At 36.1% G+C, this 15,931-nt stretch overlaps 1 long non-coding RNA gene across 1 annotated transcript in view; it reads right to left on the reverse strand.

The window, feature by feature from the left end:
* Positions 1–15,931, reverse strand: part of LOC115304254 — a 42,191-nt gene that overhangs the window by 9,056 nt on the left and 17,204 nt on the right. Inside the window, exon 2 of the long non-coding RNA XR_003914352.1 lies at positions 6,176–6,238. This is a non-coding gene — a long non-coding RNA (uncharacterized LOC115304254). The remainder of the gene's footprint in view (positions 1–6,175; positions 6,239–15,931) is intronic.

The raw sequence follows: 15,931 nt of genomic DNA on the forward strand, positions 1-15,931 counted from the left end.
ATTTAACACTTAGAATTTTGTTATGTTATTTTAAGTTGTAATCAGCCATAACCCTTACAGACCTTGTTATCCTTTACCCAGTAGATCTGCTTAGGCAGAAGCTGGAATGAACTTTTGATCCTGTTTTCTCTGCATTGGTTCAATGTGGGATCAAAAACTAAAAATTGACAAGAATTTGAGTTGCTCAAAAGGCATATGGTAGAGAGCAAAAATATCAACAACATGAGCAGTCTTCTACTTTTTTTTTTTTTTTTTTTTGGTCAGCTGAGTCTAAAAGGAGTCTTCTGTTTAGGCCTGTGGCAAAGTCACTAAGTTTGTCAACCTGCACCAAACTTGTTTGCTAATTTTGCAACATAGTACTATGCAAACATTTCCAAAACGCTCCATTGTATAACTGTAAAGGTCCTGTAGGGCTGGGTTGAAGAGAGGGGCAGACCATCAACTAAGCAATTTCCTCAGAAGGCTTGGGTCATTGCATTTCTCTTGGTCAGGGGTGTTTAGAGCAGAAAAGCAAGGTCCTTCCCAGAGGCCTGGGCTGGGAAGTCCTTTGAGGCCTCATATTTGAGTCTGTTTCAAATTTAGACTTTTTGGAGGTATCCTCAAATGAGGCTATTAAAAGTCATTTGTATTATATGTGTGTTTAGGTGTTAATTTGCTAAAGAGACATGTTGACAATGTACTACATTTAGTAACCCTGTTTTGGGTTTAAGTAAATTTTTAAATATATTTGGAACCTCAAAAAATGGAAGTGGCCTAAGATTCCATGGATAGCTGAGAGGCTGTGCCGAAGGAGGATTAGACAGGTATTAATCTTTAGTGGGTTTTTTTTAAGTTTATTTATTTCTCTGAGAGAGAGTGAGGAGGGGAGGGGCAGAGAGAGAGGGAGAGAGAATCCCAAGCAAGCTCTTAACTGTCAGCACAGAGCCCAATGTGGGGCTTGAACTCATGAACCATGAGATCATGACATGAGCTTAAATTATGTGTCAGATGGTTAACCAGCTGAGCCACCCAGGCCCCCCTTAATCTTTAGTTGTGTTTCTATGATTAATATGGCATGTGGGTCTTTGGGGCAATATTCAGTTTTATCTTCTTTTATTCTGGAAGTTGAGGCTAATAACTATATAACCATGCCTACAGCATGATACAAAGACTATCGTAGCTCGTTAGTTACATACTCAATTCATCTTCAGGATCACGGAAGTCTGTTATTTGAAGTATTTAGAAAGATTTATGTAACATTTCTGTATGGAATTTCCTTTCATTTTTGCTTGTGTCCATATTAAAAGATAAAATGAAGACTTTGGAGTACCAAAGATCTTTTTTGATATCAAAAAGAGATCAAATTCTCTTCAACACTGTAAGCCTGAAAACTAAAATCCAGAGAGTAAACCCTATATCAAAAAGAAGTAATCAAGACTTGTTTCTGACTGTAGCTTTCCTAGTGTCTTCATTTTTAGGAATGACTTGGTAAATCAGGTAGACATTCATCCACAATATGATAGGAAATAATTGGATTAATGGAAGTGTCCGTATTTGGAAGCACTAATATTGACTGTGGGATGATGGACATTTAACTATTAGATTTTGAGTTTATGAAGCTAAAGGCTGAAAATGATAAAAAAGTAACTCTTGGAAAATAAGGCCTCACAAAAAAGAATATAGTGCTTTTCTGCTCTAAAAGAGTGTGACTTTAGAAGTTAAAAAGAAAGACAAGAAAAAGGCAGATGACCTAAAGAGAAGTTAAACCAGGAGCAAAGAAAAGGAAGAGAATGCAGGTACAAACATGATACAAAATTATTAAAAATTAGGTAATTTGGTTTCTTCTTAGCCATTACTCTCTCTACCCATCTTTTCCTAGTTTGGCTATAACCAGATCTTATTTCCAAGCATTATTTTGTCCCATGACTAAAATTAGAAATTTGGGTGCAGTTCTGAGGAGAACAAGAGGTTATCTTTCTCAGTGTCATTGCAAAATGCTGTGATGGTCTGGCTAAGGCATTTTTAAAATTGTTGACTCATTTTGACTTGATCCAGCTGGAACTTTCTCTTTGAGGACATCATTAAAGGTGGAAATTTTAAATAAGATCAGTGATTTTAAATATAAGCAAGAAAATTTTTAATTCAATTCATAGGTAGGCTCTGAATTTACTTTGAGCCAACAATGTTGTACTTTCAATAGATAACATATTGGGATATACACTCTAAGACCTTCTCCGTTCTATTTGAAAATAGCAGCCATGGATGGATGGACGAGGTCCTGCAATGGATGAGTTATCGCCATGTATTCTCTTTCTGTATATAAAGAAAAATGAAGATTGTATTGCAAGTTTCTTGTTTTTCATAGGAGAGTCACATAAAATTCATGACATGTATTGTGAGCTAGTGACGGTGATAAATAGAAACAGTAGTATAGAGAGTCAGACCACCACTGACCTTGGTTTAAATCGTTTCCATCTGCCTTTTCTTCTGCCATTATCCTCAGACAGGCAGATATCACCAAAGAAAAGCCTCCTCACTGATCTCCATGTTCCTACCCTCTTCTCTTCTTCCTACCTACCTCTCTTTCCTGCTGATTTTATGATTTTTTTTTCCAGAAGCCTTCAAGAGATCCTTATTAAAATTCTGAGTTCCCTAGACTTCATGGCTTTTATAGTCTGGACTCTCCCATTTTGGTTTGTTTTTTGGTTTTTTGTAGGGTTTTCTTTGTTTTTGTTTTTGGTTTTTTGCCAGAACATGCTTTAGCCTGTTTATAGTTTTCACCCAGAATGCCTTTCCCTTCTGTTTCTACCCATTGGGATCTCAAGTGGACTTTTAAGGCCCTCCTCAAGGTCCAAGACTCCATCTTGGATGGCTTCAGCCCCAGGGGACTTTTCATCTTCTGGAGTCCTGTGCAATGCTGTTGACATTAACTATGTTATAGTCAGGGAAGCCAGGACTCCCTTTATGTAGACATTGCTTATCCCGTGGGTCCTCTTTCCCCTTACCCTGTGGACCAAGTCTCCTATATCTGGTCCTGGTGACACTTACATGAATTTTTTTTTTGAACATGAATTTCTTATATGAAGGATCAGTTAATGTGTTTCATCTTCTTGCTCAGACTTGCTTCATTATTCACTGCCCACAGATTTTTCATTGTATTCACTTTTTAAAGTTGGTACATACTTTCGTTCATTACCTCTTTCTAGAGTGGTACTGAAACCAAATCAGAGACTAAATGAATATGCTGCATTTGCCATGCTTTAAAAATCAAAAGAGAGACCTATTACAAAATGTATTTGACATTACATCATGTATGGTTTTAAGAAATATGCAGAACATGAAACTGTAGTGTTAAGTCTATTTTCCTAATGAGGGAAAGTTACAATGTGTTTCATCAAAACCAGACTATATGTCTTTTCATTAATTGGCATACCTAAACATGTCAAAAACTGAGGGAAAAAATAGTCAAACAAGTTCCCAAACTATTTTAATTCATCTAACTTTCATCAAATGAATTTTCATATGTATATATTTAAGTCAGTATTAGGAAAGTTTGTGATAAGAATTTTACAATTAGAATAGGTTCAGAAGAAATATAGACCTCTTATGTGTGCTTTTTATTTTAATCTAATCTGCTAGTTTACTATAATTTAGTGTACCTGAAGATCTAAATTATATATGGAATCTAAACTAAAATTTTAAGAGGTAAACTTTATATATTTATCCTCTGTCCTTTTAAATATGAAGACATCATGGTATGAAATTCACATATTAGACTTCTTTCCAGTTGACCCACTATGAAATGGAATTTTATTAGAATACAGATATTTAATCTTCTAACAATTAGTGCAGGGTTTTGCTTGCTTAATCTTATACTCATCTGGTAACTTTGCCAAAAGTAAAATCTTAAATTGGAAAGACCACAATCTAAATTATAGAAGTCATTGGAAAAGGAATAGTCTTTAAATTTTTCTGAAATTAAATATATTTGTTATAATTTTCCCCAGACCATAATAATTTTCACCCAGTAAAAAATCTACAGAGCGATTCTGAAAAATAAAGAACAAGCTAACTAAGAGACAAATACAAGCCAAGATACTATATTAAAGTTAATAGACCCAATGGGCACATTTAAAAAGGAAATCAGAAATGGGTGACTGGATATTTTAATTAATACTTAATGCCTCATATCAGCTTAAGAATTTCTTACTCAAAGAACAATGCTTAGTTGTGTTTTTATAGAAATAGAGAGCTGACCCATCTGTTGTAATCCAGCATTTCTTCTGATTGGTCAGATTGTTTACTCATGTCATAAATATTTAAAAGGCAAAAAACTCTGAATTCTGGATTGATTTTTAGTCTTTTTCTCACCTCACTTTGATGAGTGTAATTGATGCATTTTCATTACAGAATAAATTATATGCCATCACTGTTTAACTCTTTAATGTGTGGAAAGCCAAAGAGATTTCTTTAAGAAGGAGGAAATATTCATTTAGAAGTTCTTTAAAAACTCCAAACAGGGGTGCCTGGATGGCTTAGTTGGTTGAGTGTCCAACTCTCGATTTCAGCTCAAACCATGATCCTAAAGTTGTGGGATTCAGCGATGTGCTGGGCTCTGCACTTGAGTGTGGATCCTGCTTAAGATTCTCTTTCTCTCCTTCTGCCCCCCTGTCCCACTCATGCTCTCTCTAAAAAATTTTTCTTAAATTTTTTTTAGTGTTTTATTTATTTTTGATACAGAGAGAGAGAGAGAGAGAGAGAGAGAGAGAGAGAGAGAGAGCAAGCATGAGAGGGGGAGGGGCAGAGAGAGAGGGAGACACAGAACCAGAAGCAGGCTCCAGGCTCTGATCTAGCTGTCAGCACAGAGCCTGATGCGGGGCTCGAACCCACGAACGTGAGATCTGACCTGAGCCGAAGCCGGAGGCTTAACCGACTGAGCCACCCAGGCGCTCCTAAAAAAAATATTTTTAATTAAACACACACACACACACACACACACACACACACCCCCCTCCAAACAGCATTTTCCTTATTCAGACAGCCTCTGGAACGGTAACAGTGGCGGACAGAGCCTACGATTTTCGATCTTGTGGTGCCTTAAGTAAGTTGATGCCATTTGAAAGTGTCTGTCAGTCTATAAAATTTCCTCCAAGAAAGCCAGCGATTCAAAGGAAAATACTCTTCTTCTATACTTAATATTTTCTATGCATTCTGATTACAATATTTCATTCAACAGACTCCATAACTATTATTATTACCGTATTATTATACTTCGGCTTCAGTTCATTAATCTAGAAGTGTCAATTTTCCAAAAGCTCTATCAGTCAACCAACCGATAGCATCTTGATATAGAATGATAGCAGGGAAGATACAACTTTCAGTAAATGAGTATTTTGCTGCATAAAAGCCAAAATTCTAAACAAATAGAAATTGGTGTAACTGATGGTTAGTCCAAATGTACAACAGTAAACTAAGTTAGCTTGTCTTTTTTTTTTTTCCTTCTTTTTTTTGAAGAGCTGACGCAAGTCGGACAGAGGGAGGTGTTGTGTCGGGGTGGTGGTGGTGTGATTGGCTTGTCTCATTCACGCCCACTGTTCTTTAAATCATTGTCTAGAGGCCCAAAGGTTCAGATAAGTCAACACTGTTGCAGGGGTCTGCCATTCCAAACAATTCCAGAAAGATTGCACAGGACTGGATAAATAATCAAGGTAAAGTTCTTTTTACATGAATAGTTGCAGTGTTAAATTAATGCTTCCTTTCTTCTTTTAATGGTGTTGATTATTTATTACAAATCAAATGTTTGAAAATAATACTTGGGTAATTTTTTTTCTCATTTAAAAACATAAAATTGAAATTAATTACCCACATCTTGATTGTAGCTTTCTGTTGCAGATAATTTTAGGTTGGAGCATAAAATTAGGACAGTGGAGAACAGAAAAGAAAAACTGAGCAAAATGGGTTAGGTGACAACTATTTAGTTATTTACGTCTCTCGGTTAATCACTGAGTAAAGAGTTGACATTATTTGTCTTAGAAAAATTATAAGGTTTTAGAAGTGCACTCCAAATTCTATAACATTAAAGATTTTCTTTATCTTGAAAATAAAAATACCCACGAAAAACAATGAAAGGAGGAACTGCACAACTGAGTTTGGGCTGCACCATTGTTAAATGCAAAAGACGACAGTTGTGTCTTACCTTGTCTTCTTATGTGTCCATTTTAATGAATGAGTATTTTTAGAGCAAATTTACTAGAAGAAACTGAAATAGAAATATTGAAATTGAATAGAATGTAAGAATATAAGAATGAGAATATAAACATAGCTTTAGATTTTGAAGGACGAGAATCAATTATCTAGAAATAAAGCTATCTTCCTCAAATTTGTCAATCAGATGGGGGGAAATTCTCAGTGGATTTAAGTATCCACATAATACCTGGGTATCTTACTGAACATAAAGTGATGGTTTTACCTAAATGCCCAGGTGACAGCAAAGAGTGTTTCCTCACTCATTGAAAAAGTGTTTAAGCTGATAATGTATATCAGATTCATGGTCAGTTGGCTGAAAGTTTGATTTTTGACACACTGAAGAAATTTTGGTGTGTCTTCCAGAAAAGACTACCATTTATTTTATAGGCCAAGATCCTCTAGTTGTTCATATTTATATTTACATACTGTTTTAGGATTTTTTAAAGTCTGTTTTTCCACTCCTTAGAAGTAGATTAGTAAGATTTAAGTACTGAGAAATGCAGTTTTGAGGACTAAACTCTTGAGTTTTCTATAAACATGTTATACAAAATCCTTTATAGGTTACTAAAGTTCTTATTTTTAATATATGAATTGCTTTAGAGAAAGTAAAAAAAATTATTTAAAAAAAGTATCTATTATAAAGGATGTCGACATTTTAGAACTTACTGCATCCACAATTCAGGTTCTTAAATATCATGCTTTAATACATGAAACATAAAAGAATTCACTCATCATATATGGTACATATCTTTATATATTTCTGAAAACTACTGCTTGAGAACATAGGAACTGAAACTTGTGCACTAATGTAAGGATTCTTCATGTTTATGATAGAGAATCTCTATCACCTCCTAAGAACAGAGCTAGAAATGGTATTTTGCTTATAAAATACAAGAAAATAATGCTTTAACATTCAGATTTTATGAATCATCCTTTATACATCAAATGGCTGCTTTAATGCTTATATTAGCAAGCATTTAATCTTAAAAAAGGAAAAGACCTCAACATAGGGTTATTTCTCTTAACTTTTCCAGTTCTCCCTAGATATTATTTCTAAGGTATGTCTGAGTAGAGGAAAGGAATAGAAATGTTAAAATAGTAGCACCAGCAAAAGAAATAGTCAAGTAAGTGCAGTTTTGTGGTCATTGGCAGTTTTCTCTTCTAAGAGGTACCTCAGACTGAATAATATTGAATGCTTTTATGGAAGTTAATTTCTGTGAAAAATCATTCCACGGACTAACAAGCCATCTGACTGAGTGTATGACCAGAAGAGCACTGTTGGGGAAACTGTTTAAAAGAATTTAACATAAAGGTAATATTAGATTGACTCCATTGTCAATGCTATATTCATTTACCTAAGGTACATTTGGGATGCGGATTTCAGTCCATTCCTTGGATGCAAAGATCATTTGGCTCTTAGAAGTTGTATGACCAGCTACTTCCCACTTGCTTTACCAAAGGGAAAATGAGATGTCAGGCTATTTGCTACCTAAACCTAGATTTCAGAGTAGATTCATCAGAATTTGGCAGGAAAGGTTAGACAGACTGGATGGTGGGGAATGCTCTGCCAATGCTAGCTTCCTATTCACTTATCAGGTAAAATAAATGTTTGCAGTCACTAGGAAAGGTCATAACTTTTGCCTCTTGACTCAAGGACAGTTTTATTTCCCAGATTTGAGGTCTTTGACATTGAACTACATAAGTAACAGAGAAGTTTGCTTTTGCGAGAATCTTCCAGCCTGCATTTGTTGGGCACCTATTCAAACAAGATACAGTGTTTAGTAACTAGAATTTGGATATAAGGAATTAGCTATGCTGACATTTAGATAGCACCTAATAAATGTGGGGGGGGGGGTGGGGAAGAAAGGCTTCTAGTCGTAGTAGTATTCTAAATAACTTTGTTTCAAGTTCTGATTTTGTATCTTCACGAATGAAGATATGCAACAATGCAGATAACCACCCCCTTGGAATGTTTAGTCCATTTCTGCAAGGTCTCTGTATCACAGAGAAACTATTCTTTGCTGAGGAGCAAAGCTAGACTACAGAAAGTTCTGTCAAACCAAATTTGATTTTTCTTTTTGAATAATTTTGAACATTCTTGGTGCAACAATATTGTTCTTTCTCGCAGTAACCAGAGAAAAACGCTTCCATGCATGTAAAGGTGTAACAAGAATGCATCTTTGTAACTATAAAGTAAGCACATATGGTTGCAATGGCCTTAGTAACATATAATATGAGGCACAGGGCACATGTGCTGGGAATATGTAGGGCCTACAAACCCTGCACTGTTCCCACGTTCATGAAGCTCTCCGCTTAGTGGAAGAGGCCGTTCTTTATCAAATAATCACATAACTTAAAACGTAAGTGCAAAGTGTGGTAAGTAGGTGAAGGAAAGGAGAACATGTCACAAGAGTATATTACCGAGGATCTAGTTTAGATGGGAGGTCTCTCAGACCGCATTTAAAGGTTTTCAGATTCCTTTAACTTTGGAAGACACTTGGGTTTGAGAATGTGTGTGGAGAGCTCCCAGAAGAGCTGCCAGGGGAAGAGATGTGTGCCCTGACCTAAGATCGGCCACCTGCAGGGCAGGACAGTGTTATCACTCCCAGCCCAAGGCCGGAGACAGCTTGGCTGGACTTTCTTATCGGCTCCTCAGACACTGTGCTAAAACTGCAGCCTCTGTTTCTCCTTTACCCTAGCCTTTTCACGTGACCCTGTTTCTTAGTAACCGACCTGTGCTTTTTACCCTTCATAAGCTGAATGTGTTTTCTCAATAAATTGAGGCTTGATCAGAGGCTTTGTCTTGCCTCCATTCTCTGTGCTCCCTGCCCTACCCCATTCTTGCCCTCTTCCCTCAGGACCTGCGTTGACTGACCCGCGGGCCAGGTCAAATGTGGAAAGAACATTCCAGGTGGAAAGAACAGCATGTTAAAAGGTCCTGAGGTGGTAAGGAGAAATGAAAAAGGTCCGGTGTGTCTAGTGAGTGAAGAGAGGTGTCATTTAATTTGGGACTAAAGAGCAACATGTGTATTCAAGTATGTAAATCCCTATAACAGTAGGAAGTTTGACTTGATTCTAAAAAGTGATAAAAAAATCATCTTTTAAGTTTTGAAAGAAGGGTTGATTGGACTTGATGATAGACTGGACAGGAATAGAAAAATTCAGGATAGAGAATGAGAGGTGTCAGTACCTATAGCCAGATTCTTCCTGTGAGCCGTTGGGTTAATGACAGTGCTGTGTACTGAGATGGGAGAAGAATCTATGCCTATGAACATTTTATTCTATTATACTGTTACATATAATGTACCATATATAATATTTTATATAACATATATTACATATGTTATACTGTTACATATAATGTACCATATATAATATTTTATATAACATATATTACATATGTTATATTTTTCAATCAAGGTGTATGCTGACATCATTCTTTTCTGGCCTGCTCATGCAATGATTCATTGATTGTTCAAGAAGTAGCTATTTTAGAGAAAAAAGTAAAAATGTAAATTATGTTGTAATAGTTAGTTCCAAATCTGTCTTTCCTACTAATCAGTTCATCAGTTACAGTATTTCTGTCTTATTCATGCTTTATTATTCATAGTTTCTGGTCCATATTTCATTTCCAGTATTTGTTGAATGAATAAATACCATCTGTAAAAGACTGAAGTATAATCCTGTTAAATAATTGTAATAATTATGATATTGTCTGGGGGTTTCAAAGTATGTACTTTCTGCTACAGGAAAATGATGCAGAATACTTAGTTTCTCATGTTCTAATATTTAGTTCTCGTGTTCTAATTCTTTTTTAAATTTTGCTTTTGGCTGTTGCTTCCTTAAGAGTGGTCAGTAATACAATCTTAAGTACTAAAGATATGAGCTGTGAAAATGTGTTCCAACTTTTATGAGAAGATATCCATTCTCCAGGACCAAAATTACGATTAGAGGCCAAAATCTTAAACCACTATTTCATACTTCGTGGGCTATATCATGTCATCTTGAAAAGAGAATGTAATGATTTATATATGGTACAAACAGCATGAGATTAGGTCTTGATTTCCATATTTGTGAAGGATACCTACCTTGCTTACATTTTTTTTCCTGAGTTTAGAGAACTGTAAAGTCCTTTATAGAAACTATATCCATATAAAATGCTATATATGTTGGCATGGTGATAAAAATAGCAATTAAATTCTGCTTACAGGAATTTATTACTACTATGTGCCAAACTTTGATGAGCATAATATCTTCTAAATCCTTATAGCACTGCTTTGTGCTCATTTTACATATGGGAAGACAGAAAAGTCAGAAGTTAGTTAATTTGGCCAAGATTTATGCCCAGTTATATTTATCACCAGAGCCAGAGTTTCTGTTCCTTGCCAGGCTTTAGTTCTCTATCGTAGAAAGCAGGACAGACATGGCATAGCATGGAGGCTACCTTACCTCTCTGTGCCTCCATTAATTTATCTGAAAGATGGGAATAAGAAACAAAACTGTACCTAACTCCGAGAGCTGCTATGAGGATTAAATCGGTTAGTAGACGTGAAGATCTATGACAGTGTCTGGCATGTGGTAAGTACTGTCATGTTTGTATATATTTTTATATCAGGATAGCATGGCTTAATATGAATAAAATCAGTGAGGTTCCTTTAAATAAGTATGAAAGTGAAATGGAATTTAACTGAAGCCCCCAGGCCTATTGCCACATGTATTCCAATAACCCCCTCGAGGGGTTGACTAAGTAAAGCATGGAATACAGTGCATTCCAGGTACCATGACCCAGCTGTGCAAACGACCTGAGGTGGTAGATAACTTGAGTTCCTGCAACTGCACCAGGGCTAGTGAAGCTAGAACATTGAGGTAGAAACCAGAAGAGAGGGTGAGCCCTACAGAACCTTGTGAGCATGTTGAGAATTTAGACTTTCTAAGAAAATGAGGAGGACAGGAAAGGGTTTAAGGAAATAAATATGATCTAACTTTTGTTTTTAAAAGATCATTCCACGGGTGCCTGGGTGGCTCAGTCAGTTAAGCATCCAACTTCGGCCCAGGTCATGATCTCACGGTTTGTGGGTTTGAGGCCCACATTGGACTCTGTGCTGACAGCTAGCTCAGAGCCTGGAGCCTGCTTCAGATTCTGTGTCTCCCTCTCTCTCTACCCTCCCCTGCTCACGCTGTCTCTCTCTCTCTCTCTCAAAAATAAATAAAAAACCAAAAAAATTAAAAAAAAAGGTCATTCCAGCTGTTGTGTGAAAAGCAAATTGCAGGGCAGGGGAGGCAAGAGAGGATTCAAGGGCATGGATTAGGATTGCTTCAGTTGATAGTTAAGAAATGATGGTAGTTGGGACAAGAGTGGTGGTGGCAGAAGTGGGAAGTAGTAGACTAACTTAAATACTTTGAGTAGGTGTAAAATCAACCAGACTTTGTAAAGGACTGGAGAAGAGGGGGAAGGGTAAGGTAGGAAAGCTTAGAAGACTCATGCTTCTTGTTTGAGTAACTGGATAAATGCTAACAATATTCTTTGGTTAGGAAACATTGGAAGAAGAGGACACTATTACAAGCTAGATTTTGGTCACATTGAAATTAAACTGCCTTTGACATATGCAAGTATATACGTCAGTTATAACGACACCAGACATGTGCGGCTGGAGAGAGGAGAGGAGAGGCCTGGGCAAAGAGGTCACTTGAGTAGTCCTTGGGATATGAAGTCTTGGGAGTAGATCGGAAGACTAGGGGTTTAAGACCTAGTGTTGAGAAATTTAAGCAATGAAATGTTAAGCAAAATACTTTTTAAAAGAAAACCCAAAAATTTCCAAAAAATAGCAGTGTTAACAAACACAAGTTTGGAAGAATTCTTCAAAGGCAGAGAGCAGATAGCACTGGAAAATCTGAATGAGAGAAGGAAGCCAGGGTAAACCAGGGTAAGTGGGCTTTTTTTTCCCCAGGATGAGCCTGGCAGCAGTTCCTTAAATCAACATATACAAAGAGAAGGTGTGGATCACTGGCAACCAATGACCAGGTATTCACCAAGGAACCTTGATTTGGACATTTTAGCCCATCTGGGCTGCCACCTTTGCTCAAAGGATAAGACTGATCTAGTGTGTAAGGAAAGCCTGACTTTACAGAAGGCACTAGGGCCTCCACAGCAGACAAAGAGGAACAAGAAGGAACGGAAGCTCCGCCCACGAGGAAAACACATGACAGCATTTTGCTCCCATAGAAACCTCTCCTAGAGTGCCACCTGCATCTGGGCATGGGGTTCTCCGGGGATGCGCCTCACACAGACATCTGCAGAGAAGCCACTTACAGGACCTACAAGAGAGCAACCCATTAATGAAATCTGCAAGATTTAAGAGCAACCTCAAGGATTGCCCAAGTTAACCAACATACTCTTCATTCAAAAAGATGAACAACCTAAGGTCACTAAGAATTTAAGGAAAACCAGCAAGCAAGAGAAGGACCAAGATGAACAAACAGAATTAACTCCAGAAAAGAAATACATAATTTAGGAAACAAGGAGCTTTTAAAAACTTCCAGTCAATGTCCTTAGAAAGATTTGAGGAAATATTGCATCTGTAAAACAAACAGAAAAAGGATGAAAAAATGAGGGAGAAATTCAAAACCAAATTTTACAAATTAAAAACATTGACTGTGAATAATAATTAGTGGACAGGTCAAAAAATAAAATAGGTGGTGCCTGGGTGGCTCAGTCAGTTGACAATCCAACTTTGGCTCAGGTCATGATCCTACAGTTTGTGGGTTTGATCCCTGCATCAGGCTCTGAGCTGATGGGTCAGAGCCTGAAGCCTGCTTTGGAGTCTGTCTCCTCCTCTCTGCCCCTTCCCCATTCATGCTCTGACTCTCTCTGTCAAAATTAAACAAACACTAAATAAATAAATAAATAAAGCTTAAAAGTAATCTGTTCTACAATCAAATATTACTCAGCCATAAAAAAGAATGAAATCTTGTCATTTGCAATGACATGGATGGAGCTAGAGAGTATTATGTTAAGTAAAATAAATCAGAGAAAGTCACATATGATTTCACTCATATGTAGAATTTAAGAAACAAATGAGCAAAGGGGAAAAAAAGAGGGAGGCAAATTAAGGAATAGACCATTAACTATAGAGAACAAAATGATAGTTATCAAAGGAGAAGGCATGGGGGGATGGGTGAAATAGGGGATGGTGATTAAGGAGGGCATTTGTGATGAGCACCAGGTGTTGTATGGGAACACCTGAATCACTATTTTGTACACCTGAAACTAATATGTTAACTCATTGACATTTAAACTAAAACTTAAATATAAACTATGTTTTCCTACTTAATACTTCTTCAAACAAAGTCTAAGGGCCAAGGAAAGAACTTTTTCCAACATGAAACAACTCAAATTCTGTTTACAAACATGGACACACTGTGTGAAAGGAGTTAATCAAGGTGGATTCCAGCACAATGCAAAATGAATTCAAGAAAGAAGAATGGTGTTCAGAGGATATTGGCAACTGAGAGACCCAGAGGGTGGAGGAGGAGACCATTCAGAAAGTAGAAGTATGGAATATTTGCTTTCAAAGTTTTAATAATAGAGGACTTCTATATTCTTTATTATGCTGTCAATTATACCACTTGATTCTTTGGAGCATAGTATTTACACAATCATAATGTTATAAATGCTGATTGTTGGCTCTCAGAGTTCAAAAACACTAAAATTATATAAATTTAGGCACATAAATTATATAGAAAATTATGAGAGACATAATTGTTTTACAGGATAGTATGAAAATATTATGAATCTCAATATTATAACAGTATTTCATTAACCAGAACAATTAGAAGCACATGAGAAGGATGGATAGAAAGAAAATGCTAATTTCCTTATCTGTCATATGCTCGAGTCTAGAATTGATACACCATGTCAGAGAGGTTTTAGGTGAATAATTTAAATTTAGAAGGACTAGTTTTATATAAAGAACTAAAAATAGAAATGGTCATTAATAGTTCCTGCTTTCAAGTGAAACTGGTCTGTGTGATGGGTGAGTGAAACTTTACTCAGTTAATACTAGTTTCTATTTTTTTCTCTAACCATATGCATTTCTTTCATCCTCTTTGACTTATAATTTTTTATTTTTCTTTGATATTATATATGTGTACTACCTCATATTAATGAATATATTCATTTTTTATTCCTTCTACTTAAAATACAGGCACTATGTGTGGTTTGTTTTCTTTTAATCCTGAGAGCTACTGTCTTTTTTTGGTTCTAGACAATTCTCTGCCAGTATGTCTTTATTTTGTTTCTCCCTGGCCTCACACATTTCTCATATTTAGAGGGCTATTAGAATATGTTAAATTTCTTATCCTTGCTTCCCTATCATGTCTCTTAACTTCATATTTGTCTTTACCTATTTGTGATATTTGAGTAATTTCCATGGATCTATCTTCCAGTTTCATGACTCTCTCTTCAGCTGAGTTTTATTTCAATGACTTTTTTTTCCACAATCACTTTAAAAAAATGTTTAGAATTCCTTTTCTGGGTCTTTTTCAAACCAGCCTGATCTTTTACCATGTTCTTATTTTATTAAAGTTGTTTCTTGTTTTGATTCTTCCTATTACTATTTGTTATGTTATTTTTAAAATCCCTTTTAAATCGCTTTGCCATCTCTAGGTACTCAGGTATGAATCTTATTTCTCATGCTATTGATGTTCTTCCTGAGTTTCCATGTGGCTTTTGTAATTTAGGGTTGTGAACTCATCAAGTGTGAGTTCCCTTCCACAGATGTGCTACCAGGGTGCTGGATCACAGAGGCATTTCCATGTGGTTGTTTTATATTTGTCAGGGGACTTACGAGTTTCATGAGTTCTGGAGCAATTTTTATGTTAGTTTCTGGGCTCAGGATTTTCTTACCAAACAGGTAGTGCACATTCCAGAACCATACCTTCTAAGAGTGATAGTGTTTCTCCCACTATAACAGTTCAAGAAGAATTGACTGATTCTAATAGTAAAACCTTTAGGAGAAATCAATAACACATGATGGATTCATAGCTTTTTTTTTTTTTTTTTTAAACACAATGCCAGTCCACCCCTTTTCATGTTACTGTGAAAATGAGGTAAGGAAAAAAAAAAGCTGTGCTGGGATTCAAAGAATTAAAGGCAGAGCAGAACCTAAAAGCTGAGTCTCTTTGTTGTTAAAATGCATTTTGATTTTTATATGGATGTTGACTGATGTGGATTCAGAGATATTAGCTTCATGATCCAAGTGCCTGGAAAGTGGCAGGATCCTCCTACCCTGTGTTGCCTGTTATCAAGCATTTTGGTGATGTTAATTCTTTCATGCCCAATTAGCAAATTCTAGCAGACTATTAGACCTGACAAAGTGGAGTCTTTGTCAATAATTTACTTTTCTCTTCCTTTTTTTTAAATCAGGCAATTTGCTTACAAATAGAAAAGCTTCTTGAAGATCACTGCCAGGTCTTACTTCTTTTTCTTCCCACAGTGATTAGTAAAACACTTGTCATGTTAATATACATAGGTACTCTATAAATATCCACTGATTTAGCAATTAATGATTTTTCTCCTCTTTGATTTTTCCTTTTTGTATTGGGTAAAGGAAACTTGCCAGACATATTTATATGACAATTTCAGGAGTTTACTTTCTTTTCATGTTTTTATAGAGACCATATACAAAGTAGGTGATCCTAATTTAAA

Source organism: Suricata suricatta, chromosome 10 (genome assembly GCF_006229205.1).
Source record: "Suricata suricatta isolate VVHF042 chromosome 10, meerkat_22Aug2017_6uvM2_HiC, whole genome shotgun sequence".
Taxonomy (NCBI): Eukaryota; Metazoa; Chordata; class Mammalia; order Carnivora; family Herpestidae; genus Suricata; species Suricata suricatta.